The following is a 26,708-nucleotide window of genomic DNA, read 5'->3' on the forward strand; positions in this document are numbered from 1 at the left end:
CCCTTTTAATGTTATCCTACTGGGAAAACTTTTCGAAAGAGTCCCACTTTTAAGAACCTTTTCCGTTATCTTTGCGATTTTTGTCAACGCTGAGATTTTAATATGATTTGAAGTACTATATTGGCTTTATTCTAAGCCTATATGTTTGTAATTTTCCGATCTTAAAAAATCAACCAAAATTTCAAGGCGAGGAATTGACTCCGTATCGAAAATAAGCCTCGGCGTCATCTTGCGCGGCGCGAGATTTAAAAATGTAAAACTAAGAACACTAAATAAAATATCTGTCAATTCATTTTTTGTTATATTTTTTACTTTAGTTATTATGTTATTACTTTAATTATTACGTTTTATTATTATTGAACTGTTCAAAACAGTATTTAAAAGGGTTGGCTCAAAAATACCTTTATTAACTATTATCAAAAGTCTGATAAAACTTCGTACAAAAAGTCTCTAACTAGGGCTAAGCTGCACAACTTCACGTGTTATTTCTTGAGCAGACGATGCTTTTTAAATTTCTCATTCAAAATAAGCCAATAGGTTAACAGAATAGCTGTGACGTAATTAAAGTAGTACCTAGATCGAATTCTAGTTCCTTATTGATCATTCAAACCTAGTTCAAACACTGTCGAAGGAAAATATTATTTCGAGAACTCGGAAACGTTAAATGTTTAAGATTGAAATATAAAAGTAATTTTAGGCCTTTACACAACATTTATTGATGTCAGGTAAATAATTTTAATTTGAAACTTTTTATAAAATTGTTTTATATTAAACCATAGGCCTTTCTTTATAGATGTTTAAGCTTTAAGCCTTGGCCATGCCTCCCCGCAAAACTAAACGACCCTCAACCTCACTTCTTGAAAAGTAACTTTTTCGTTGTTAGTCATTTTATCTGCACAACAAACATTTTAAAATAGTGATTATGATTATATATAATTCCTGTTCAAGAAAAATAAATTTACTTACAAGTGTATTGACAGGGCCGTGCTTCGAGGTCTCGCGGCCCCGGACGAAATGCATTGGCGAAACTGACAGCGGCACTCCGGTATATATATCCCTACGGTCAAATTTTAGAGGCCCTGTTCGCCCCCCCCCCCCCCCCCCACTAAGCACGGCCCTGTGTATTGAGGATAAATTACGCGTGGTGTTAAGCCACGTTCTGAACTCAACCAAAACAAACTAGCAGACGATAGTTTACACAAATCGCTGGCGAGTCACATGCCCAATTCTAGCCAACAACCGTATCCATTTTCAAACATTTTCATTTTCGAAATAAAATTCCATTATGTGGTTAGCTTTATTTACCTCATTTCCTTATTGTTTTATTACATTAGTCTTAATATTATACCATATGCAACATAATTACTCCTAAGTATGCCACTGTACCTTTATTCCATTCAAAAATCTTCACTAACGGTTTGTTTCACCACGAACCAGTAAAAAGGTGGACTACGTTAGCTTTTAACCTTTTTATTCATCCTAGTAATTTTGGGAGTCAAACTATTGGCAACTAAACATATTTATTTAAGCCAATTAAAAACCTCTAAATTGAGAAGGAATTTTTGCATCGGAATTTTAGTCAGCCCAATCATGACCCAATGTAGCTTTAATGCTTTATTGAAATTTATACACTCGCTCGGTTTGTGCGGATGAAGTTAAATAATGAGAAGTTTAGAAAAAGAAATGGTTGGGGAAAATGACCAATACGGTTCGGTTCAGAGATCACTTTCCGAAAATGAAACAAGTCGTCGAAGTGGGATATTCCACCAGCGTTTTTAAAACCCATACCAAGCCTAGAAGAGTTAGGCCTAGGCTCAAAAGAATCTGCAAAGACTCCAACCTTGTAGATGCCCCAAAAAAGCTCAACCTGAATTTTGACTATTTTTTCAATAAACCTGCTTCTTTTATTTGACAATGCAAATTTATTTTATAACCTGAGTCTCCGAAAACTATATTAATTGCATTAACAGCACTTGACAGTATATTGTAGTTCATTTTAGCTCCTAAGCCTTGGTTGTACAAACCGGTTTGTTTACTAAAATAATGGCCGTCGGTTTATCAGAAGTAGAGCTAATTGAGCGACGGCATAATCGGCATTTGAGAATCGATGACGTCAAATATGACATCAAATATGACGTGAAATATTACGTAGGGTACGGATGACGCAATATCTTCGAAACAAACCGATAGTGAAGAAATAGAGCTTATGGCATACTTATTCAATCGCTTTAAATCGCGATTTAATAATTTAAATCACGATTTAATCAATATATTCGGTCAAATCGAGATTGTATAATTAAAATCAAAACTAAAGTACGATAATTTAATATTAATTATTAATATTGATGGTTCTATCGCAATTGTGTTTGATTCTCGTTCTAATTTCTAACCGCGATAGTAGGGTGAAAGTGCCGATTCTGAAACATACAGCCAAAATCTACCTTCTTGTTGTACAGTCAAAGGCCACCACATTTGTTGTACACCACCTGTATGAAGCGCGTACGTTTCTACGTTCATACCCGCGGAAAAAATACTGATTGACAACCCCCAATTTTCATTGGGCGTGAAAGGTTTATGCATAGTAGCAGTGTTTATTTGTATTAATGGTTGACGGTCGACTATTTCACGGAGAAGAAGGGCTATAATCCTCATTGACAGACCCCGCTTTTTCACCACCTGCATGAAGCGCGTACGTTTCTCCGATACTTTTGTACACGTTATACCGTACGAAGACCGTGTAAATTACGAATTAAGAAATAAACAACATTTCATAATGTTAATTAAATTTAAATTTGAACCACTGATTTCCCCTGTAATATTAAAGTGGCGAATGGGGTGTAGAACGCGTAAAGGCTGATGGTGTACAATGTGATATATATATAAATAGCCGAACACAGAGAAAAAATAAATAATTCTAACTTAAAGTAGTTACCAACAAGTATCAAGGAACAAACATTAAGGAACCAGCAGGAACTATGTAAGTATGTTTAATATTTTCTGGACAGAAATTAAAGTATTATTCTAAAAGGCCGAAATTAAAGTCTTATTCTTAAAGACAGAAACTTTTCGTCTTATTCTAAAAATAATTTTGTTTAGGGACAAAAAATCCGTCATCATCGATTTGGAGTTTAGGGTCGGCCCTGCGAGGGTAGATGGTACCCACAATATAGTGAAGAAGTTAGCTGCTACTTCGGCCACTGCATCTTCGCGCGTGACTTCATGGGTGTTTACCCCACCGCACGGAGAAAGTGAGCTTTCATTCCGTACATTCACGGTCTTCCCTGGGACTATGGATTCACGCCGTACAAAAGTTGGAGGATTGTATCACGTTGGCCGTGCAGGGGTACGATTGAATTTTCTGTAAAGGCCAAGAAAAATGTTTTTTTCTCTTGGAATTGATACACCGCGAGGTGATAGATGTAAACGGAGTGGGTTGTCCGAAAGCTGAAGAGTTGGACAGAAGTGAAGAGGGACCCATGTTCTCGTACTTATATGATCATAAAACTATACATTTAAATAAGAAATATTCTTGCGCTTTGTAGAAAAGTGTTATTTTCTCAGACTGGGTCTATAAGCACCAAGACCATGTAAATAACCATTTGTCTGAATAAAACACACTGTTAAACGAAAGATTTATTTTTTTTGGTACTTCATACAACACAAAATTAAATTGAGGAAAAAAATTAAATTCGAGATGCCACACTAAATTTTTCTACAATTTCTTTTACAATAATTATATTTAAATAATTAAATATTTTTTCCCAATCTGACATAAACAGTTCAGTACCTCCCGGTAAAATGTCGCCGATTCGCAGCCTAAAATCCCTCCTCCAGATAATATAAAATGCGTATAGGGCGGCTTGTATTCTATTAAAAAAAATTAATTAAAGGGTAAACTGATGTTAATAAACACAATAATTCTTACGCAAACCTATCTGAATTTAGATTTGAACAATCATCCAGTATTTCAATGTTCCCATCACTATTTCTAGTACACCTAAATAGGTAATTCGTAAGAATAAGGAAATTACAGGAAATGATTAATACATTATATTCAATAATATTAAAGCCCATATACCTCGGATACATTTTGCATGCAATTACATCTTCTATCTGATTTAAAATGTAATCAAAATCATCACCGAATTATTCTTCGACGTATGGTGAAAAAAAAACACGCGGATAGAACTGATCAGGCTAAATTATGGATAGATGGTAATGGTGGCGGAGTGGTTAGCACTTTCGCCTCGCAGCAAGAGGAGCCGGGTTCGATCCCAACTTGTGGCACTGGGTGAAAACTCGGAACAACTCCTTCCGCGTTGAGTTTGCAAGTTTTCTCCCCACTGGTTTAAGGGGTTTTCCCTCGAGTTCTTCGGTTTCCCCTTCCATTAAAACTTGTCTAGGTTAACGGTAATAGTTAGTGTAGGGAGCTGTTGGCTCGATCTCGTGGCATGCAGGGCTTGCCACCACCCTCCTACGCATTGTAACCCGGCCACCTGATTTAAGGGCTTCAAAAGTCGCATGATGACTTAGGCCTAAGGTGGTGCCTTGGGTATTAGCCTAGCTGATTATTATTATTATTATTATTATTTATTATTATTAATACAAACGTGGGATAAAAAAAATTGAAATTTCTTACATAAATCCGTTGACATTGAAAAAAATCGGGGGATTATTTCCTCTAAAACCGATAATGAAGATCCACCATCGTCCCTAAGCATGAAAAAAAAACAAATTGGTTAAATCGCCGTAACATAGAGAGATAGAGAGTGAGAGATATATAAATAAATATACTCACAAGTCGCTTTGACCACTTAAGGGTAGAGTTTCTTGTGAATCAATAGACTCTGGGATTGACATATCGTCGCCTTCCGATTCCGATACGATATTTTCCTCTTCAGAAGAAGAAGGGAGCTCATCAAATATCTCAGAATAAATTGGGATTAAATGAGGGAGTATGTAGTACATTTGTATTTATACCTTTGGTTCAAACTATGAATGGGTTTTTACATAGTAAGAAAATATTAAGCAACCCCATGATTTTCCAACTGACAAAGATAAATATAGAAACTTTCACGCTAAATCAGTGAGAAATCTACTGTATTTGTAAATACCCAGAAATCGTATTTGTAGATCCCCAGAAATCACTCCGAAATCAGATGTTCCATTAGTGGCGATTTAGCTAGAGCATATCGAATTTAAGAAAGCGAAAACTACTGAATTTGTAAGATTGTCCCTGTCCCCGGGGAATTACCCGAAAATTGAATGTTCCATTAGTTAAAAAAAAGCGCTAATACCGTTCCGCTGGCAATCATATACAGGGTGTTTTTCCATAAATTTCAATTTGGGCGCTTGAATGTTTGGATTGGTCTTGTTGGAAACCGGTTAATTGGTCCAGTATTCTTACCGCAAAATCTAAATGGCCAGAGTTATTTAGCTTTCTTGAGAAATGAGCTAGAACAACAATTTGACGAACTGCCCTTGGCGCAACGAGCAAGACTGTGGTTTCAGCAAGATGGTGCCCCAACTCATTACCACAGAGCCGTGAAAGATTACCTAAACAACGAATTTCCACAACGATGGATAGGGAGAAACGGTCCCGTACACTGGCCAGCAAGGTCGCCCGATCTGACTCCGTTGGATTTCTTTCTATTGGGCTTCGTCAAGGACAAGGTGTGCGCCACTCCGGTTGAGACCCTTGAAAAGCTGCGTCAACGAATTGTAAGCGCTTGCCGGGAAGTAACCCCGGAAATGATTCGAGCCGCCTTCGACAATATGATTGTTCGCGCCCAAGCCTGCATCGCAGCCGAAGGTGGTATTTTCGAAACGTATTTATAAATTTTGTTTGTAAGTAGATAAATAAATGTCTCTTTGTTTTTTCAACTTGTCACTTTTTAAGGCTATTTGTACGTTTTCGGTGACGCTCTACAATTTTCTCATTGACATTTTTCTTATAGCACTTGGCGGTTAAAATTTAAATTTTCAAAAAACGTCCAAATATTTTTCGATTTAGATTCAATTTTGGTAGAAAGTGTACCCCGGCACGTATAACGTACAGTACAAATTTCAACTTTCTAGAAAGCATAGTTTTTGAAAAAAATCACTTTTTCGAAAATAAAAAACACCCTGTATACAATGGCAATCAAAGATTGCTTCACATTGTGTTAGAGTCACGTTATTGAAAAATACATAGGTGGTGATGGTTAGTGGCCGTTAAAAGGAAAGCTGACTACCGACCTTTTGTATTACACCACACACACGCTGTATGCGTCATTTACATCTGATATGGAAAGGGATGTCAGTAAAAAAAGCCTATGTAAGACCCCTTAAGGACGCATTAGACTTCACGATGTTTGCTTGTAGAACGTGTTTGAAACAATTCACCGAAAAACGTAGTCATACCACAACGTACGCAACCTGAGTTTTCTCCAAGTGGAGCGATCCCTGGTACCCGTCCCGCAGCCAGGATCGTCTCATCGGATTTTCCCTCGAAAGAGGACTGCCTCCCCAGACTCATCTATTCCAAAAAGTGTTAGATATGAAAATGGTAAGTTTATATACATGTATTCATTTTGAGCAGATATTTAAAGTATGAAAAATGTATAATTTTTATAGATTACCATGCCGACATTTCACTCAACGGACTTATCGACAGGGTGGTTGTAAGTGGAAATAACAAAGAGTCCGTTATGGAGGCTTCTTACAACTTATTTTTAAGTGACATATTTACCGATCAAGAACAGAGCGCTGACCCGTTTAGCGAACTTTTGCTTACGCAAGATGGGGACGGTCAAATGGGGGAATATATGTACAACTTGTCTCAGAAGCAAACTCCACTCATTGAAATTACAAACATTGAATATGACCGAGCGATTGACGCTCTTGGAGTCATGTTTCTTAACACCCACAAAGACGATGCACCTATATCTAACGATAACGAGGGGGGTGGGTTAAACGGGACCATGGACGAGCATGAAAATTGTGTCGCTGCCGGGTTTAATAATGACGAATTGTTGTCTGATGATGACGAGGGGATGGTTGAATTTATGTAGGCCCAAGAAGTTGATGGTGCAATAGACCCATTAAATGATCTGTTGAATACTCAGGTAGAAGACCAACATCTTGGGGAACATTTTGAAAATCAGCACGTTGTCGTCGCCCCTGCAGTCAAACATGAAAATTGTGTCGCTGCCGGATTAAATAGTGACGATTTGTTGTCCGATGATGACGAGGGGATGGCTGAATTTATGTAGGCCCAAGAAGGTGGTGGTGCAAAAGACCCATTAAATGATCTGTTGAATACCCAGGAAGAAGACCATAATCTTGGGCAACTTCTTGAAAATCATCCCGCCGCCGTCGTACATGCAGTCGAACAACCAGATGGCGCCCCTGTACCCCGACAGGATTTTTTCGCGAGTAGGCACTGCGTGATTAAGAGGCCCTCATAAAAAACTCCTTTGTAATTTTTGTTGTTCTTTAACTAGCCAAATTGTATATAATTATTTAAAAATTTTATTATTATTAAATCAATAAATTTTTTTATTATTATTAAATTAATAAAAATTTTATTATTATTAAATTAATAAAAATGTTATCATTATTAAATTAATAAAAATGTTATCATTATTAAATTAATAAAAATGTTATTATTATTAAATTAATAAAAAATTTATCATTATTAAATTAATAAAAATGTTATTATTATTAAATTAATAACAGTTTTATTATTATTAAATTAATAAATTTTTTATTATTAAGTATATTATTTACAAATAAATATTACCAACTTTACTTTTAATCGAAGAATTCCACCCTACGATTACCTCTTTACCCAAATTCATCAACTACTTATTTAGGCTTGTCTCCCCCATTGTTAAGGGGGAAGACTACAGTGGCCATTGTCTAGTTTCGCGCTATTTCAAGCTGAACTGTTTTATTGTTGTGTTTTAACTTATTAAATTAATAATGATGTGTAAATAAATATCTAATATTGCAATAAAGTGTTCCCCGGAAGTGCTAAATCTTGTTGGGCACATAAAATAATCACTTCCCCGTGTGTAGATAGGACCTCTCTGTTTCTAATAACGTCTAGTCTATGGTGGTCGTTAACCTGGCAAACTATTGATCCACGGGATTTGGATTCCATGTAGTCTAAGTACATTTTGTAGGCTAGTTGGTGAGAAGATTTGTTGGAAGTGAAGTGTTCTTCGAATTGTGTAACCATGTTTTTCCAATCCGAAAATATCTTTAGAAATGCAGTGTTTCTACTGCCTAAAAAATGACGGCAACAAAAACAATACACTGCATCCTTTGCAACTGAATATTCAATCATTTGATATTTGTCATACCAAGAAGAATTGAAACCTCGATTTTTACCGCCAATTAATCTTTTAGGAAAAGGATTTAGTTTAGGCTGAACTGGAAGTCAATCTTTATCTAGACTAATATCCAAGTTATTCAACGCGTGTAAGCCCATTTATTTTGAATTGGACACGTTGTTTGATGTATTTTTGCATGGTTAGAGTTGGGGTTTGCAATTACTTCTGCAATTTCTCTTTCATGAGTCAGTTCCATTTCCATATCACTACTGACGTTTGGAAGAACTTCAGCAGTATTACTAAAACAGTGACTGTTATCAGTCTCCAAGGATTCTAAACCCTTTCCCAATTCTTTGACTAGGTTTTTCTCAGAACTATAGTTATGGCTTTGCGCCGACGATTTCAAAAAACGTGCCATTGCACCTTTCTGATTACGAACGAAACTATCTTCCCTTTTCCATTTTTCTTATTTTTGGAACCCAGATAAAAATTTTCTGGTACTCATATTTGAAAATGCTACTATTATATACTAATAGCGAAATAACCTTAAAAAGGTTTATGAAAATAAAGCTTAGTTAAAGCTATGTAGTCTTCAAACAGACTTTTTAATAATACCAGCTATATCAAAGCCCTGAAAAATGCGGTTTGAATATTTTTCTAGAATAGCTAATTAGCCTTGAAAAAGGCTTTTTGAATAATTTAGCTAGAATAGCTAATTAGCCTTGAAAAAGGCTTTTTGAATAATTTAGCTAGAACAGCTAATTAGCCTTGAAAAGGACTTTTTGAATAATTTAGCTAGAGTAGCTAATTAGCCTTGAAAAAGGCTGTTTAAAAATTAGCTTAAAACAGCTAAATAGCCTTTAAAAAGGCTGTATTGGCAAAGTTAGTCTCGGAAGAGACTTAGAAAAAATTTGACTGGGAGAGAATCGAAATTGAGAACTACCTGTTTGTTCAGGAGCAGAAAAAGAAATGAAGAAACGCGCGTTATCTGGGACAAGTCCGACCACCGAAGGTCTAGGTCCTTTCTCTACGATCAGTGGTCACTGATATCACGTGATTTCGCAAATGGGACAAGGAGTAAAAAAGAAAAAACCCTAATCCCCAGGACGCTCTCTATTCAAAGTAGTGACTGGTACGATGCTTTACGCTTCGACTTCAGCTCCGCTGGGATTTCCCTTCGTTTAAGCGTTGCAACGGTTTAAGTCGTATTAAAGAAATCCAGTTTCTCACTTTATGCCCCCTTTTGTAGAATTCCTATAAACTAAGCTTATGTTTATTGTGTTGGTTGGATCTAAGTTTTCACTGAGGCGAACAGGTGGTTTTTTTTGCTGCTTTCCTTGCACGACGGACTTCCCCGTCCCGGGCCAGTCTTTTGTCATATACTCTATATCAATGTTAACAGAGTACACTACCAAAAGCAGAAACCACAGAGTTCGCTGCCTTTGTTTGTGTACTCAAGTAATATTGATTTCGAGTATAGGTGGTTCAAAAGGGAACGTTTCGTTAGGGCCATTTAGGACTCTTGGAAATTGGAATTGAATGGGAGTTCTTTTTTTAGGGGGCTAGATGACCAATTTTTAAAAATAAATAAAATTTAAAAATCAGATTTGGAGGCCCCAGAGGCAATTTTTTTAAACTTTTAGAGGCCCCTTAAATAGGCCTAAAATTTTTGAACATAGGCACGTGCCTACTTGTGCCTACTGCTGGCGGGGGCACTGACCCTGTGGTTGTACAACCAGTCTCCGATCTTCAAGTCGAACCTCACGCTAACCCACCCGTTATCCTACCCGTTGACCCACCCGTTGCCCCACAAGTTGATCAACCAGCAGTCAATCAAATTGAGGAAATTCAAGCGCTGGGTGACGCGATTTTTTTCGGCACGCATAACGGCTCCTTAAGGTGTTACCGATCTTGTGTTGTTCATTCCATTGTGATGTCATAAAGTCGCAGTATCCTGAGAAGGCCACACTACTTTTCACCGATACTGGTATGTAACCAAATACTTTTATGTATTATAGCCTCATACTAACGTGTTTTAATATTTACAGTCAGTCTTACATATCAAATCGAAACACCTGATATGTATGAAGATTTCGCGCAAATGAAGGACATGTTTGATTTTTCAGGATATCCCGAAAACCATGCATTCTACGACGAATCTAACAAAAAGCGATTGGTAAATTCAAAGATGAGCTTAACGGGATTCCCATTGAAGAATTTTGCGGATTTCGTCCGAAAATGTACTCTATCCTTTCCGTGAAGGGTGAAAAGAAAACACGCAAGGGTGTGTGCAAACGCGTGGTTCAGAAGCGCGCCCGGCACGCGGAGTACCGCGAGTGTCTGCTTAACCGCAAACTCACAGTTGCCGATATGAAAAGAATTGTCAGCCACTAACACATAGTGACAACTGTGCGGCAAAACAAATTGTTTTTAAATCCTTGCGACGATAAACGATATATTTTAGACGACGCGATTTCAACCCTTGCTCATGGACATTACAAAACCAAATAAAATACATTTTTATGTCACATTTATTGAGTATTTCTTATACATAAATTCAGATATCATACAATCGTTTACATTTTTGTTTACAGAAAATCGCTGCAATATACAAAACAATTTTATTCCCCGACATAAATTTATAGCAAAACACACGCAATAACCACCGCAAGTCTTACTATAATTTCCTTGTAATTGAGCGGAATTATACGTCACAGTTAAGCTGTTTCGCTCTATAAAATAGTTAAATTTAAACAAATCAGGACTGTTTCCGTAACTTTCGAAGAATGTACAATTAGGTGACCTTGAGACATATATCATACACCAGTGAGTCCCTATTTCTTAGGACGAATCAGTGTTCACAATGTAAAGTGAAGGATAAACTCCTCGAAATATATATTTGGTAATACGAAAAGGGCGTTTCAATTGGCGAATTCATCACGGTCGATGAAATTTCCTTCGTCAATATTCCATTGACCAGTTTGAAGAAGGAGGTTAGCGTAGGATCGCATAAACAACTTATCTTTGAAGCTTGGATTTAAAGGCTTTGCCGGGGCGCTATATCCGTCAAGATATAAAGCGATTTAAAGTTAAAAGGTGACATTTTGTAGTCCCCCAAATATGCATTCTGGTCTACAAATCCGATCACCACCTTACTCGGTATTTGACCATTATATAAGTTGTCTTTGACGCATATTTTGTTCCCTTGTGAAAGTGAAAATGAATTACATTCCGTACGGGTGATAGGATATTTCATTGTGGCCAATTCTTAAGTTTTAGCGTGGGATAACATAAGCTCTGGCGTCAATCTAACTTTTCTGACAAACATTGATGCATGGGTGAAAACCACTTTGCATTTTTCACCGTCTAGGTGTAAACAAAACTCGTTTGAGCTTTTGATAAACTTGAAATTTAGGTCTATCAGGTTAGGAATAAACCGATTTTGTTGACAAATATCGGCTCGTACAATTCCTATCATGTCAATAACACCTTCTTGGGCAAATTTTGCACGTTTCTTAAATCCGTCGTTATTGAAAAATTCGTCAAATTTCCCGGATTTGTTTTTATAGAATAGAGAAGCTGTTAAGAAACTTTCCTTGGCTGGTCCGCCATATGTCAAGGATACTGTTGAGGGCATGATGTAACTGATCTATCACCCAATGATACGTAAACTTCGCCAAAGAGACTGTGTAAAAACAAATTTTCTGGTCCAACTTGGTCCGCAGACGTGGTTGTTTTAGATACAGCGTCAGGAATCTCGGGTTTTGGATAACACCCATCTAGTTTCACAATTTTCACTTGAACTTGAATTACAGTGTTTTTCAAATCAATGTACGTCTCCGAGTTTCCAGCGATACTAAAGATAATTGCTTGGTTTTCATTTATGTTCGATGTTGGATTATATTGAACCCATTGACTTCCTATTATGCCAGATTGAGTATAAGGTACGTGAAATAAATCGAGTTCCGAGCTAATGCTGTTCTGCGAACTGGGGGGGGCTAGCGACATTGATGATTATGAGAATATATCAGACTGTAACAGAGAACGTCTTTTCTTCCTGGTTCGAACCGAACTGATGATGGGAGACGTTTTACATTTCCTTTTACGGCCGTTTCCACTAAGTTTACTCACTGCTTCGGTGGCTTTTCTTAAGGTTTCTTTCCCCCGAGCCAAATGAAATATCGCAGATTTGTCACGGGGAGTTTTGAAAATTATCAGATAGTGCGCATTTAAATTTAAAGTTATAATTTCCTTCCTCGTATAATATAAATTTTGCATGAGTACGAAGACTGACGTGTTTTTATGATGAGAACCTCTTATAAACAAATTCGTTACGTCCTTGTTATTTGATATTTCGCAAAGTAAATCATAAAGAATAACAAAATTCTTAACATTTGGGTCCAAAATTTTCACGTCTAATAATCCTTCGTGAAATTCAACTATGAGTGTATCATCTAATACCGAATTAAACAGTTTGGGCTGATATTCCGTATAGCACCATATAATTCTCTCTGGTGGGGGCGAAATACACGTATCTTTATATTTGATAAGGCTAGCTACGAAAACGGATTTCCCAGACTGAGTCGCACTGGCTATAAGCCCATTAAATGGATGTTGCAGGGTTAAGTTCATTTTACAGAATGATACAATTTATTGAAATAATGGAATATTTAAATACAAATACTGCTTAGCGTTAGAAACAATTTGTGCGACTAAGCACTACTAAATTCGTCACCTAAACAGGATTTTAAAGCAAAAATTTGATAATCGCGGTATAATAGAGATTTCTTAACGCTGATTCATAGCTCATATCCACACGCATTTCCCAGTCTTCTAAACAATTGTGTTGGGTCTGGGATGGGTGGTCGACACTACACCCGTATAACAGCATTTTTTAATACATTCTTTTAATTGTACGAGAATTTTAACAAAGAATCAACACGTTTTGCCTCATTCAAGTACGTCTGAACACTATCGTGCATATCCATCAGAGTCTTGGTGAGACTGAATCCAATAACGATACCCTTTTTAGACGGTAAGAACTTTCCGTAAATCTTCCCGTAACCTGGAATCATTTCCCGGTTATCCAATATTTTGTGGTCTTGGTTCGTACGGAGCTCGAATCTTTTCGTTTCGGATCCGGTAAAGAACCATGATCTGCTCGGTGCATCAGCTCTCTCGAAGAATGATAAAATCTCATTCCTATTTTGGTAAAGCTCGTTGAAATCTAACTCGTGTAAGACGATCCCCGTAGTACCATCTCTCTGTCCGAGGCGAATGTCTAGCTTCGGCGTGATCTCAACAAATTTGTCCGACGAAGGTGCAAATAGTAATTTAGCAGACATTCTGTATAAAAAAATAAATAAATGTGCTCTTAAATACAAATATTCCAAATATTTTCTAAGTAAAAAAACAGTCTTATACTTACATAGTTATTGCTGGTTTCTTATTGATTCTTGTTAGCACCTTAGATTTGGGATACGATATTTTCTCTCGGGTGTGGTTCAGCTATTTATACATATCACATTTTTCACCACCAGTCTTTACACGTTCACCTTAAAATCACCATGACTGTGCACCTCGGTGCTGGTGGCCTTTGACTGTACAACAAATTCGGGCACCATCGAAATTTTATTCATTAGGAAAAGATAAAAAATGTGATGATGATACAATGGAACTAAAACTAAATAAAAAAATAACTGTATAAGTATAAATATATAATATTTATAATAATATACTCCTTTGAGGTGTCTACTGACATCGGCAATTCGCCAAAACGATTACCTCCATACACATATTGAATACCGCAGGCCTGGTGGCGGGAACAAAAAGGCTACATGAAGTGTTTTGACTATACTAAATATACTAAAGTCACGTATTTTGGTAAAATTTTTATTTATTAAAACTCACAGTTCAGTAAATACATTTAACTCTGAAAACATTTTGAAATAATGGTAGTCTGGCATCATCTATTATACTTTAGTATAGTCAAAACATTTCGTGTTACCATTTTGTTATCGCCACCAGTTTTGCGGTATCCAATATATTTATAGAGGTACTGAGGTAGTCGTTTTGGCGAATGGCCGATGTCAGCTGAAGACGCTTCGCCTTATCTCAGTGGCGGATTTACCATAAAATTTAGTTTAAAAAATATAAAAATTTATCCTACAAAATGTATCTCATACACGTTAAAAAATTAAGTTACGGAGTAAAATATAAATAAAATATAAATGCATCTGTATAAGTATTATCCAAGATTCCAAATAAGAATTTTGTTTTCCTGAGTCCGGCGTCTACTAACTAATGAGGGGGGGGGGGCATCAAAATTCTTAAATTGCTTAGGGCAGATATTGGGGTTAATCCGGCCGTGTGTCAATCTGATCAGTTTTATCATCACATGTGACAGTACTTGAATAAACTTTCACAAAAATACGATTTAACTCTTGGTTTGGAACCATATAGTGCTTTTCTTTTACGAATCTTGGTTTGGAACTATGTTTTCTTCTACAAGTCGTAAGTAAGGATTTTATACAGCGCGTAAACTTATTATCCTTGGTGTAGCTACGTGGTGCAATTTCGCTATCATTCGTGAATTTTTCGATTTTCTTAGCTCACCAACAACGAATCCAGGATTTTAGGCTTACCCTAATTTATTTTTTTTATTATGGAGAAAAGAACTGAGTTAGTTTCCGAGAATTTGACGTTGATATTTTCGATTTAACAATGTTTTGGAATAAAATTATTTGGCAGTATAATATTTTCATTAGGCCTTGGATGCGGTAAATCTCGTCATTTCCCAATCATTACACACCCCAACAGAATATTTCTTTGTTTTATTACGTTTATTTTATATAAAGGATCCGATTTTTCGGTAAGCTCGGAAACTTCACTTTCCTCGGCCATTTTCGCTACTAAAGAATGCATGGATTTTGCATAAAAACCGCGAGAGGCGCATTTATACAAAATAAATTCGGGAAATAAATGGTTCTGTTTTTTTACATTGGGATAGGCTATGGTAGATAGCGCATGCGAAGTCTCTTTTTATCTATAAGATAATTGACCCCCCTGCATGGCCACTTGCGTTTCCCTTTAAGTTTTATCAAAATACAATTGAATACTTAACCAACCTTTAATCCTTAAATGTTTTCCACATTTATAAACCATAACGAACCTCACGTTTATACATGGCCGTTTTAACCTTTCCGTAGGCCTTAGGCAAAAATTTCTTATTTACCGACTTTTTGGACCTTTGTAGGCCCTATTATCTGGAATCGTAGGACCTAATGTCCCCTAAAATTTTCGTAGGTCCTAGGCACTTTGCCTAGTCTGCTTTATGGATAAGACGGCCTTCCGTTTATAGTCCCTTCCAACCTTGTTCGGATGCATTTTCTTTTGTTTAACGTTACTTTCACTTTTCAAGGTCCACCACCGTATCTAGCTTACTTTCTATTGGCTAATACTATGGCCCCAAGATTCACACGTTAAAACCACAAAATACTTTCGCTTTTAAGTATTTAAACAAGTCAAGTAATTAACCAGAAAAAATAATTAAACAGGCACAAATAATCTTACATGGCTCTTGGATTCAGTGGCGGATCTAGGGGTAGGCAAGGTAGGCTACAGCCTACCCGTAATTTTCTAGGGGGCCCCGTCGCCCAAAATCATTTCCATCTACAATACGGTTAAGTGTTTTATGAAAATTTTGTAAAATGGATATCAAAATTTTAACTTATAAAAAAACATCAAATTCAATTTATCGGAACGTTTTTTAACGTAAAGTGTGGGGAAGGGGGCGGGCCCGCGGGGCAGAGTGTAACGCGACGGGCCGGGACTATTTGTGTTACAAAACACGCGGAAGGGACCAAATATTTTTGGTCGGCTCCCCCGATATAGAATAGAAGAGGTGGGCAAAAATTGTGAGCGAATTCCGAAATGAACGCTCAGACGTTTTTAATTTGAGTGATCAAGGGAGCGAGTCCTCAATACAGGTGACGCTATTTTATCTTTCTTCAACTGAGCCAGCTCAGGCCGAGCGCCAAAAAGTTATCTCAATCACAGATCGTTCAGGGCTCTTTGAGCGAGATCGGCCGATCGACGCGCTAGCATGCTCAATTCTGAGCACCGCGTCGTCTAGCGGCCAAATAGTTCGTTCAATAAAAAGCGCTGCCGTAAAGTCGAGAGAGATCTACCCGAGCGATTGAATTCATTTTTTAAGGCTGACGGATCTCAATCACGGTGAGCGACCGGATGGTTTTTTCAACCACAACCGCTCACTCGGCGGGAGGTCAACGTGTCCAAATTATTAATTTTTTATCATCATAACTTATTTTTTAATTGTTATAATCAGTGACGGGATGAATATTTTTCTTTAATTTCTCATCGATTTGTGCGTTCTAAAAATTAAATAAAAGAGGGTGCCCAATACTACCCGCAAAAATTAAAAAATATTATAAAGGAATGCGAAAAACAATTAGATAAAATAAAACGCAAAGTTTCGTATCTATATTGCACTCTTTTATTATGAAAATATATCATCCGTCGATATATTGAACGACGAAACTCCTTCCAGATTGAATTTTACCACTGTAGGTAAGGGCGATTGCAGCAAACATTTTTCTCTCGCTATTAGTAAATGCTAGTTTACTTCATATCACTAGTGTTTTATTCAATGGCGGTGTAAGGGGGGGCGAGGGGGGCGGCCTGCCCTGGGTAGCAGGGTAGCCAGGGGTGCCATCGGATAAGCTCAAGGGGGGTGCAAATCAGAACGATTAAACTTGAAGAATTATTTTGGGCTCGAGGGGGGGGGGGTGCAGTGTGTCAGAATTTATAGCCCGGTGTACCTAGTAACAGAGACCATACTACCGGAGGCCTATCATCATAGTGCCCTACGCCAGCGTCCGCCTAGCCCGGACAGGTGACAAATCCAGCATGGGTAGCAGAACCCTACTACTGATGGTCGCACCTTTGACGCAAGCCACTCAACCCAGCAGAAGGTGCAGCAATGGGTGAACCAATCCCCACTTCGTACACAGCAGTGGGATTAAGAATGGATGCTGTAGCAACTCCAGCCGACACCCTACCTATGGAGGTAAAGAGTCAAACCCTTTGGAGAGAGCTCCTAAAGGGGAACGACGAGCACACAGCAGCCCAAGTAACCCGGCACAGCTGGCACCGGAAATCCCGGTGTGACTCCAAAAGGCCGGGAAAAAGGACCGCCGTGCCCTCATACGGAGGCCCGCCACCCCACAGCAGGCTACCCAATCCGCCGAGGCAGCCAGTTTGCATGGACCCTCTCCGTTTGCCTGAGCCGAAGCTCAGTATCCAGCCCAAACCTGACCGAAGTCGGTGGAGATAGGACCATTTGGTCAGAGCTAACATCCCCCAGTGCGCCACCGCCCTTATGGGTTACAAGAGCCGGACCCCGACTCCCCGGTAAAGCCACCAGTTATTGCACACTCTAACCCAGCCTTCTTAAACCGCCACTGGTTTTATCGTCTACGAATGTAATCAGTGGTCGGATTGGGAGGAGAGTAGCGGTTTTACCTCAGTTTACCGACTATCCAAAACTTTGGGGGGAGCCTCCCACATCCCCTAAGGGACGCCTCTGGAAATAAAGATTATAATATAATAACTTATTTTAAGGCGTTTGCAATTGTTTAAAGCCTTCAATATGTTTTCCCAATTCTAATACGTTAAGTCTAGCAGGCTGCCCACAAAGTTGAAATGTCTGGTTTCAACGTTTTATATAATAATAATAATAATCAGCTAGGCTAATACCCAAGGCACCACCTTCGGCCCAAGTCATCTAGCGACTTATAATGCCTTTAAACAGGTAGCCTATATGGAGAGATGACCCTAAAAAATAGTTAACAATTAAGGAAGATGGTGTCAACGGTCACCGTCGAGCTGAGGCAGGGGAGTATTAACCATTAGGCAGAGTAGGCAGGTGCCTAGGGCGCCATTTTTCTAGGGGCGCCAAAACTTTGATAAAGCCGCACGGTCGAAGTACTTGGCTTTCCCCGACTTAGCTGACCAACCCGTTAGACAATGCCCAGGGGCGGAAAATTATTCTGTGATTAAAGGCGCCGAAAGGGTTAATCCGCCCCTGAGCTGAGGATGTGGCGGACGACCACCCACTGGATAGTCGGAGTACAAACACCTCTTATTTCTTTGGGGAAAAAGGGGATATAAAATCTTACGGTTAGCTGAGGTATTTTTAGTAGTGAATTCACTTTTCGGAATACTAAAAACGCTGTTTATTAACCGTTGATAAGCAGATTTTTAGCAGTGCTTATACTGTAGGCTGCTGTTTTATTATCTTATTTTGTATGGCTAAAGTTGGGCACTATCAAACACGAGTTTTGACCACAATCAAAAACGTCGTGTGTTCCGTCGTCTAACCTTAAGCTTGCTATCATTGAAACCATTACATTTACACTGTTTTGGACGGTGCTATTAGAGTGTAATCATTTATTATAATTGAGCAAGAAAACATTAATATTCTCAAGTTCTCAATACCATAGCAGAGCCTAAGTCTTAGCGCCAGTTCCGGATAAAGACGATGGAAACTGGTCATTCTCTCTACGATGTTAAGTAGCAACGACATTTATTGAAATTGAAAACTTAGCTTCTGATTTTCGGCAAAGGATGTTCGTTCAGCTATTCTTTCGAACGAGTTCTCCCTTTCACCTTCATTTTGGTATTTAGTGTAAACATAAATCTATAATATTGTTGACTAAGTATGTATAGTTAAAAATGGGAATATAAATATACGAATTGTGCAATAACAATACTAACCTAGTATATTGTTTGCTAATGTAGGATGTATAATTAAATTTATTTTTGAGTTTTCAATCGTTTAACTTTCGTTTACATTTAGAACTTAACAATGTAGTTTCACTCGTCTTGGAAAAAAGTGTAAAATACATTTCAGAAGAACAAATTCATTGCTCAATATTTCTACCCTATTGCGGAAAGTACCTTAGGTAACACGTGAAAGATTAGGCCCTCCTCAGTTCTAATGTCGAAGTGGTCGAAGGGCCGCCTCAATGTCTGGAGACCCCCCGTGTTGAGATATGAAAAAACCTCGAGAAAAGTGGACCACTGAATTGGAATGCATTGGGTAGGTGCAAGGTGCGTTAGGGGGTACAGACAATCAGCGAGTGAAGCGTCCGGAGGGAAAGCGTTTAATACTGAGGCCGCATTGCCTCTCTGCACCGCCATGGCAATCCGTTGTCATGTTCCTAAAAACTTGAGAATGGTTAGCTCTATAGAGATTTGAAATTTTAACTCAATGTTCCGGGCCTGATTTCCAATTAAACGCGCCTAATTCCAAATAGTGATCAATTACTATTTGTTTACTCGACTTTGGACTTTCACCTCTTTGCTTCTCTTATCTATTTTTTTTACGGCTGGTCTCGGCGGTATTTTCCTGGGCGCGTCCAGGTTTGGTTTTCCCCCTTTCAGCCCCATCCTCCATTACGGACACCCAAAGAGTGGATGCGGCTAGACTCCCCGCTGCTTCCGACTTGCACCTCTTTACTTCCCTTATCCATTTTTCAGATCTATTTTATTTTGGAAAAATGTCGCGACAGGACCCGACCCGAAAAACCGCCACAACCCATAGCACGAAGCTTTTTTCATTTTATTATATAGTGTAGGTGTAGATATGCATTATAAAATATAACAAGAAGCATTTATTTATTTAAACAATTTTTGTGAAGAAAAGTTAGTTGCGAAACAGTTGAAATTTGTTCTTCGAGGACCAAGTGTCAGTCCCGTGCTGGAAAATACGCGTTCGTAACTCATTTGTGACGCGGGAATATCTAGAATTCTTCTAGCTATATTTTTTCAAAGTGCGACGAGACACGCGACTTGCAAATTCGCAATTTAACGCCGGGAAATCGAAAGTAAAACCAAAACTAAACGTAAGAGAAGTTTAAACGAATCGGACGACTGAGACGACCTTGAATTGATAGTCAATAGACGCTAGTCGCGCTACTTGCAGTACTCTTTACGTCACTACGTCTATCTCTCACCCACACCCTCTCTCTTCATCTATCCCACTTCGTACAAAACCCGAAGGGCCAAATCATTTCACAAGCCATACGCAGTACGCAGTCGCGGGTAAGGGTCGGGTCGGGTCGGGTCAGGTCGGGCCTTTTTTGAAAGCCCGGCCCTTTGGAAAATAAGCCCGACCCGACTCGATCCGTAAAAATTCAAATGTATTTCTGTCCGATCCGGCCCGAAGCGGGCTCGGGCCGGTCGGGCATAAAAAGCCCGATTCAATCGGGTGCCCGACTCGTCTCTAGGCAAAGCCGGGTATTAGTACTTCCAATAAAAATTAGCTTTTTATACGCCATTAGAAGTAATTATTAGTAGTAGTGTTTAATAATTTGTGTTCATAAATATAAATAAAAACTATTTGAACGGGAAATACTTAGATAAACTTGGTTGATTTTGTAAGTTATGTAATGCGAAATGTTAGTCCATATCGCCTTAGCTTTATTTTTCCAAAATTATCAGCCATTTCCCAATATTTTAGTCGCCGGCCGAATATAATAGAGGGATTTGTATTGTAAGGTAGGCAAAGGACGTCAGTGATCAGGGCCCCTTCGTCGCCATCAGTTCAAGGTTGTTTCCCCTTTTGGGGGTTTTAAAGTTTACTGCGCTTTGGGGGTGTGAGATTCTATTATTGGCGTTATACTTTTCCCCCTCTCATTTCCTTCCTTATATTAAGAAAGACTCAAAGAGGATTGCCCAAAATATTTTTACCGTGTAGTTTCCCCATTGTAAACGATAAAAGCCCGGGTGGTGTGTTTTTCCACTTCGGGAGAACAAGAAGCACGTGTCCCGTGTGTGTATAAAATTCCAGAAAATAGTCAGTCCCTGGGACGTCAGCGAGATTCCCCAAAAAGTGGGAGCGGAAAAGAAAAAGAAGAAAAGAAAGGAGAGGAGACCAGGTCGGAGTTCCAGAGGAGCGAGATGAAAATTTAAGTCTCCGGTGCGAACTAATAATTTTTAAAATAATTTAAAGTCGGAAGTTTAATTTTTGAACAGGCCTAAGTAATGAAGGCTTCGTGCTAAAACAACAACAACAAAAACTGTACGCGCAGTGTTACGACCTTATGGGTCAGCCTCAAAGGCCCGACACCAGTTTGATCGCCACACCAAGACCTGACTACGCCGAACTTACGTCGGACACCCGCCGCCACCCCACGTTGGACCGCTTGACCAGTACGACGGACTCTCGTTCTCGGCAGCGATGGATTCTCATCACCAGCAACGCTTAAGTATCATTACGGTATTTTAAAAGAACCGCTCGTAAAATGTTGCAAACTGTTTACGAACTGTGAACCAATGTTTGCCCTTTTATTATTTTATTAATTTTGATATATATCGACTATATAACTTCTGTGCCCCAAGAAATAATTCCCCCGCGAATATTTGATTTGTATATTACCGATTCTAGTTTATAAGTTAGTTTTTTTTTACTAGGCCTAGTTGTTAGGATCAAGTGTAATGTTTGTTTATCTTTAAAACTTAGTATGGTATTAAATAACTGTAATTCTTTGGCAATCCTCAAATTAGTTTGAATTTCTTAGTATCTTTAAAATTTACCCCTAGACAACAACCCTTAATATTCATTTATACAGTTTAAATCCCCTAGACACTATAACGTTAATTTTGGACCCTCGCTAACCCAATCATAGCAGTTACGCGAGTACCCGGGCAAGTTAATATGTAGCAGCAAATAACAAACTCCCTAATATTTTTAACGCTACAATGGGGGTCCGTCCGGGATATTGATTAATGATTAAGTTACCTAAATTAATGAAGGAAAAATTAATTAGTGGTCAGTTGGCAGGTTACATTAAAAAAAAATGCAATTAGTAGTTAGGTGGTAGTTTTAAGGAAAATCTCTCACTATCTCATGGTTTAGCCTCGCAACAGTATTGGTTGTTATTTCTTACGCATAATTAGTTGGTATGCTTTTGTTTGTTTGTAGTTTTTTTTTTATTCGTCGGCTATTCCAGTTTGCATGTTAGATTTAATTTTTTTTTACCCCTAACTCTTTGGTTGCATTTCCGTTGTTTATTGGTCCCCTCTAAAATATTTAATTCGTTGATTTATTTGTCTTTATGAGTAACGCCCACAGTCCCAATTATTTAGAATTTTGCAAAAGGCAGCGAGAAGCTCGTTATCAAAAGCGTTCCGCGAATAGAGAAGGATCAACTATTCCCATTCTAGTAAATCCCGCTCCAACAATACCCCGCGCCATGAATTCAAGCGTCAGTCAGGCAGGCGCGACCACTTGCGCGGCATCTACCGCGGTAAATACCGTTACTACTTCGGGCACGGGTCACGCTAATCCTCCGCCCCCTAGTAATGCTGGCGTCAGCGTCCCGCCGGACGTCCTGACGACCATTCTCGCGCAGTTACAAGCTTTGGCAATACAACAGCAGCAGTTCCAAACCGCTTTAGCGCTACTCCAAAACGCCGGGCCGGCGCCGCCGGTAGTTCCCCCCGCCCCTCCCACGGTGCCTTCCGCGAGCACTGTTTCTTCCGCGGCAGCCACTTCTTCGGCGACGATGACGTCACAATCACAGTTGCCCCACTTAACAATTAGTAATCAAAATTTAATTCCGGCTCACAGTTCGGTTAGTCAAAACACGGCACCAATGGTACCGATCACCTTAAACCACAGTCAGCCAGTGTTGCCAGCTAGTTTTAATCAAAACATCACACCCTTAATTAACCCTAGCGCGGGCATGCCGTCTTTATTCCCGCAGGTAATAACGACTAATTCGGGTAGTCCGATGGTGTCCTCCTCGGTTCAGCCCTCGGTTTTTAACGCGCAGGCTCCGTTTCAGACCGCGCCAGTGAACTTAGCGCCTTTTGTTTTTTCAAACCCCATTAAAACCCCGACGTATTCAGGTAAGCCCACAGACACGGGCCCTAAAGATTTTCTCCGACGCGCTAAGCAAATGCGTATTACCAGCCGGCTAAGTGAAGAAGATTTTCTAGAACAATGGGTTCCCGCTATGTTAGATGGGGCCGCTTTAGATTGGTTTTGCGATAACCAACCCTTTAGCTCGTGGGGCGATTTTGAATCGGGCTTGCGCGTGCAATTTGAACGCAGAGCCAATGACGAGCACGTCAAAGATAAAATTTTTGATCGCCTTCAGTATGCGCAGGAAACTGTGTACGAATACACAGAGCAAATGCAGAAATTATTTAGCCAGTTAAACAATGCCCTGTCGGAACGTGAGAAAATTAGGTATGTCGAAAGAAACATGCGCGACGACATTCGAATCCATTTAATTAATCCACGGGGTTACGACACCTTGCGTGAACTAATTGATAGCGCCACCCAGGTAGAACGGATAGATAAAAAGCAGGGCCGCCGCAAGGGTGAAACTAGTCGGGATGGTCAAAACGGCCAGGGTGGATCTAGCTCTTCGGGCAATCAGAATTCGGGGGGTAATCATAGCTATAGTTCAGATGGACCCCGTAATCAAAATTCCCGTCGAAATAATCAAGGCAATAATAGCTTTAATCGCTCCGGTCAAAATGGATATCAGGGTTCCTTTAACGTTAATCGGTCGGACCAAACTGGTTTCCAAAACAATAGCGCTAATCGCAATAACAATCCGGGTTGCGGTAACAATCGACCCTCTAATAATAACTTTAGTAATCAGGTCCAAAACGCTCAACCAATTAACGGTAGGCCAGGACCCTATTTTAACCCCAACATTACTTGCTACGGGTGTCAAGAAGTAGGCCACGCTAGGAATCGTTGCCCCAACCTCACAAACCCCCCAAATCCGGCTCCGGGAAACGGGGCGCCGGCCTCTGCTCCGAGGGTGGGCAGCGGGCCGCCATCTCAGCGATAAACAGTACCCATTTAGTCAGCGCGGCAGTGTCTCAACCAGGGGGCTCCGATATTTTTAATTTGAGTCAAGATTTGTTAGATATTTATTTGGAAACTGTGTCGTGTGTAGCTCTTATTGACCCTGGTTCCACCAATACAATCATCCATAGTAGTCTCAAGCCTTTGTTAGAAGATTTAGGGTGTCACACTTCTGACTCACTTTTAGCTCTCCGCCAACCAGATGGTACCCTCTTACCTACGGACGGTGCCGTAACCGTCACGTTTGGCTTACCTAGAAAACGGGTTAAATTTGAGGCAGTATACTGCCCAAACATTCCTTACTCGTGCATTTTAGGGAAGGACATTCTAAGGCATACTGGCATGGTCATTGACCATGAGTTGAGTAGTTTTTATTGGAAAGATCAGGTTGGCCATTTATTAAAGTTTAAAGGTGATATGACTTGTAGTTATTCCCGTAATTCCGCTAGTTGTTTTAATTTGTGTGCCCAGAAGTTCATTGACAATATACCGTTTCCCGTAAGTGTCCCACCCAAAGAGAGAGTTAGGCTTAGTCCAATTTTTAATTTAGAAGCTACGGAGAGTTTAATTGACGAGGATGAAATTTTCAAAGCCCTGGAAGGTGCCCCTATAAACCTCGAACAAAGGGAAATTTTAGAATCACTTGTAAATAGATTTAAACCTTTATTTTCGACCGTCCCTGGTCGCACTGATCGTATCGAACATTATATAGACTTGACAACCGATAGACCTATTTCGAGTCCTCCGTATAGGTTTTCCCCCGCTAAGCGTGCTGTAATTGATGAAATAATTGACGAGATGATAAGCCAAGACATAATAGAACCCTCCAGTGGTCCGTGGGCCAGCCCTACATTGTTAGTGGGTAAGAAAGACGGTACCCAAAGACTCTGCATAGACTACCGCAAAATTAATTCTATTACGCGCCGCGACGTCTACCCGTTACCACGCATAGACGATATATTAGAGTCCCTGCATAAGCCTACCTTTATTACAACCCTTGACATGCGTAGTGGCTACTGGCAAATGCCAATATTTGAAGGCCATAGGGATATAGCCAGTTTCGTAACTCATAGAGGTTTATTTAGGCCGAAAGTTTTGATGTTTGGGCTTTGCAACGCGCCAGCTTCCTTCCAGCGCTTAGTTAATTCATTGTTTATGGATCTGTCCGGGCGCGGCGTTTGCGCCTACCTCGACGATCTTATAATAGCGTCGGCGGATTTTGAGACGCATATCAAAACGCTGGAGGAAGTGTTTAACAGGTTCGCCAAAGCGGGCCTGACCATTAAAGCGTCAAAAACACAATTCTGTCAACAAGAATGCGCTATTTTAGGTCATATTGTAAATAATTCTGGTATTATGGTTGACCCGGCTAAGACCGAAACGATGCGCAATTTTCCCACCCCGAAAAACGTGAAACAGCTTAGGCGTTTCTTAGGTATGGCGTCGTATTACCGCCGGTTCGTCAAAGATTTCGCCAAAATAGCTAATCCATTGACCGCGCTCCTGCATAAGGAAACCCCTTGGCGTTGGGCTGCTTCCCAAGAAGCCGCCTTCAATATTTTGAAAGACCGTTTGTCATCAGCGCCCGTTCTTACTACTCCTGACTACAGCCATCCTTTTAAAATTTATACCGATGCATCATTGACCGGTCTCGGAGCTATTTTGGCCCAGCATATCGATGGCCAGCGGCGCGTAGTACAGTTTGCTAGTAGGTCCCTAAGCGCCGTTGAACAAAAATACTCAACGACGGAGCGTGAGTGCCTTGGAATTGTATGGGCCGTGGAGAAATTCCGCCCATACGTCGAGGGCACTCACTTCGAGGTTTACACTGACCATTCCGCCTTAAAATGGTTGCACCGCGCCCCAGATCCAACCGGCAAATTTGCCCGTTGGAACGCGAGGCTGCAAGTTTTTGATTTTACAATTTATCACGTTCCTGGCAAGGACAACGTGGTAGCAGACGCGCTCTCCCGGATTCCAGAATCTATATTTGAAGGGCAAATACTTGCTCTTACTGGCGTAGCGACCCCGCACCCCATAATTCGTTTTGACAAAGAAGAATTAATTTCCGCGCAGCGCGCCGACGACAAAGTAGGCACATTAATTCAGTATTTAGAGGAAAATAAAATCCCCAGCGACCCCTCGGTTCGTGAATGGGTTTTGAAAATAGCGCCCCAATGCGATATTCGTAATAAACTCTTATATCAAGATTTAGGCAAGGGCGATCCAGCCGAATGGGAAACTTCGAGAATTTTAGTTCCCCCAGCGTTGCGCGCTAGGATACTCCACCTGAGCCACGATATCCCATCTGCTGGGCATTTTGGAGTCAAAAAGACTCTAAAACGAATCCAAAGCCAGTATACCTGGGATGGCATGACCCTAGACGTCCTCAGATATTGTCGATCGTGCGAAATATGCCAAACTCACAAGGTTTCTCACCAGGCGCCTCCAGGTTTAATGAAACCCAGCGCTATCCC

Source organism: Leiobunum rupestre, chromosome 2, assembly GCF_980474605.1.
Source record: "Leiobunum rupestre chromosome 2, qqLeiRupe1.1.hap1, whole genome shotgun sequence".
Taxonomy (NCBI): Eukaryota; Metazoa; Arthropoda; class Arachnida; order Opiliones; family Sclerosomatidae; genus Leiobunum; species Leiobunum rupestre.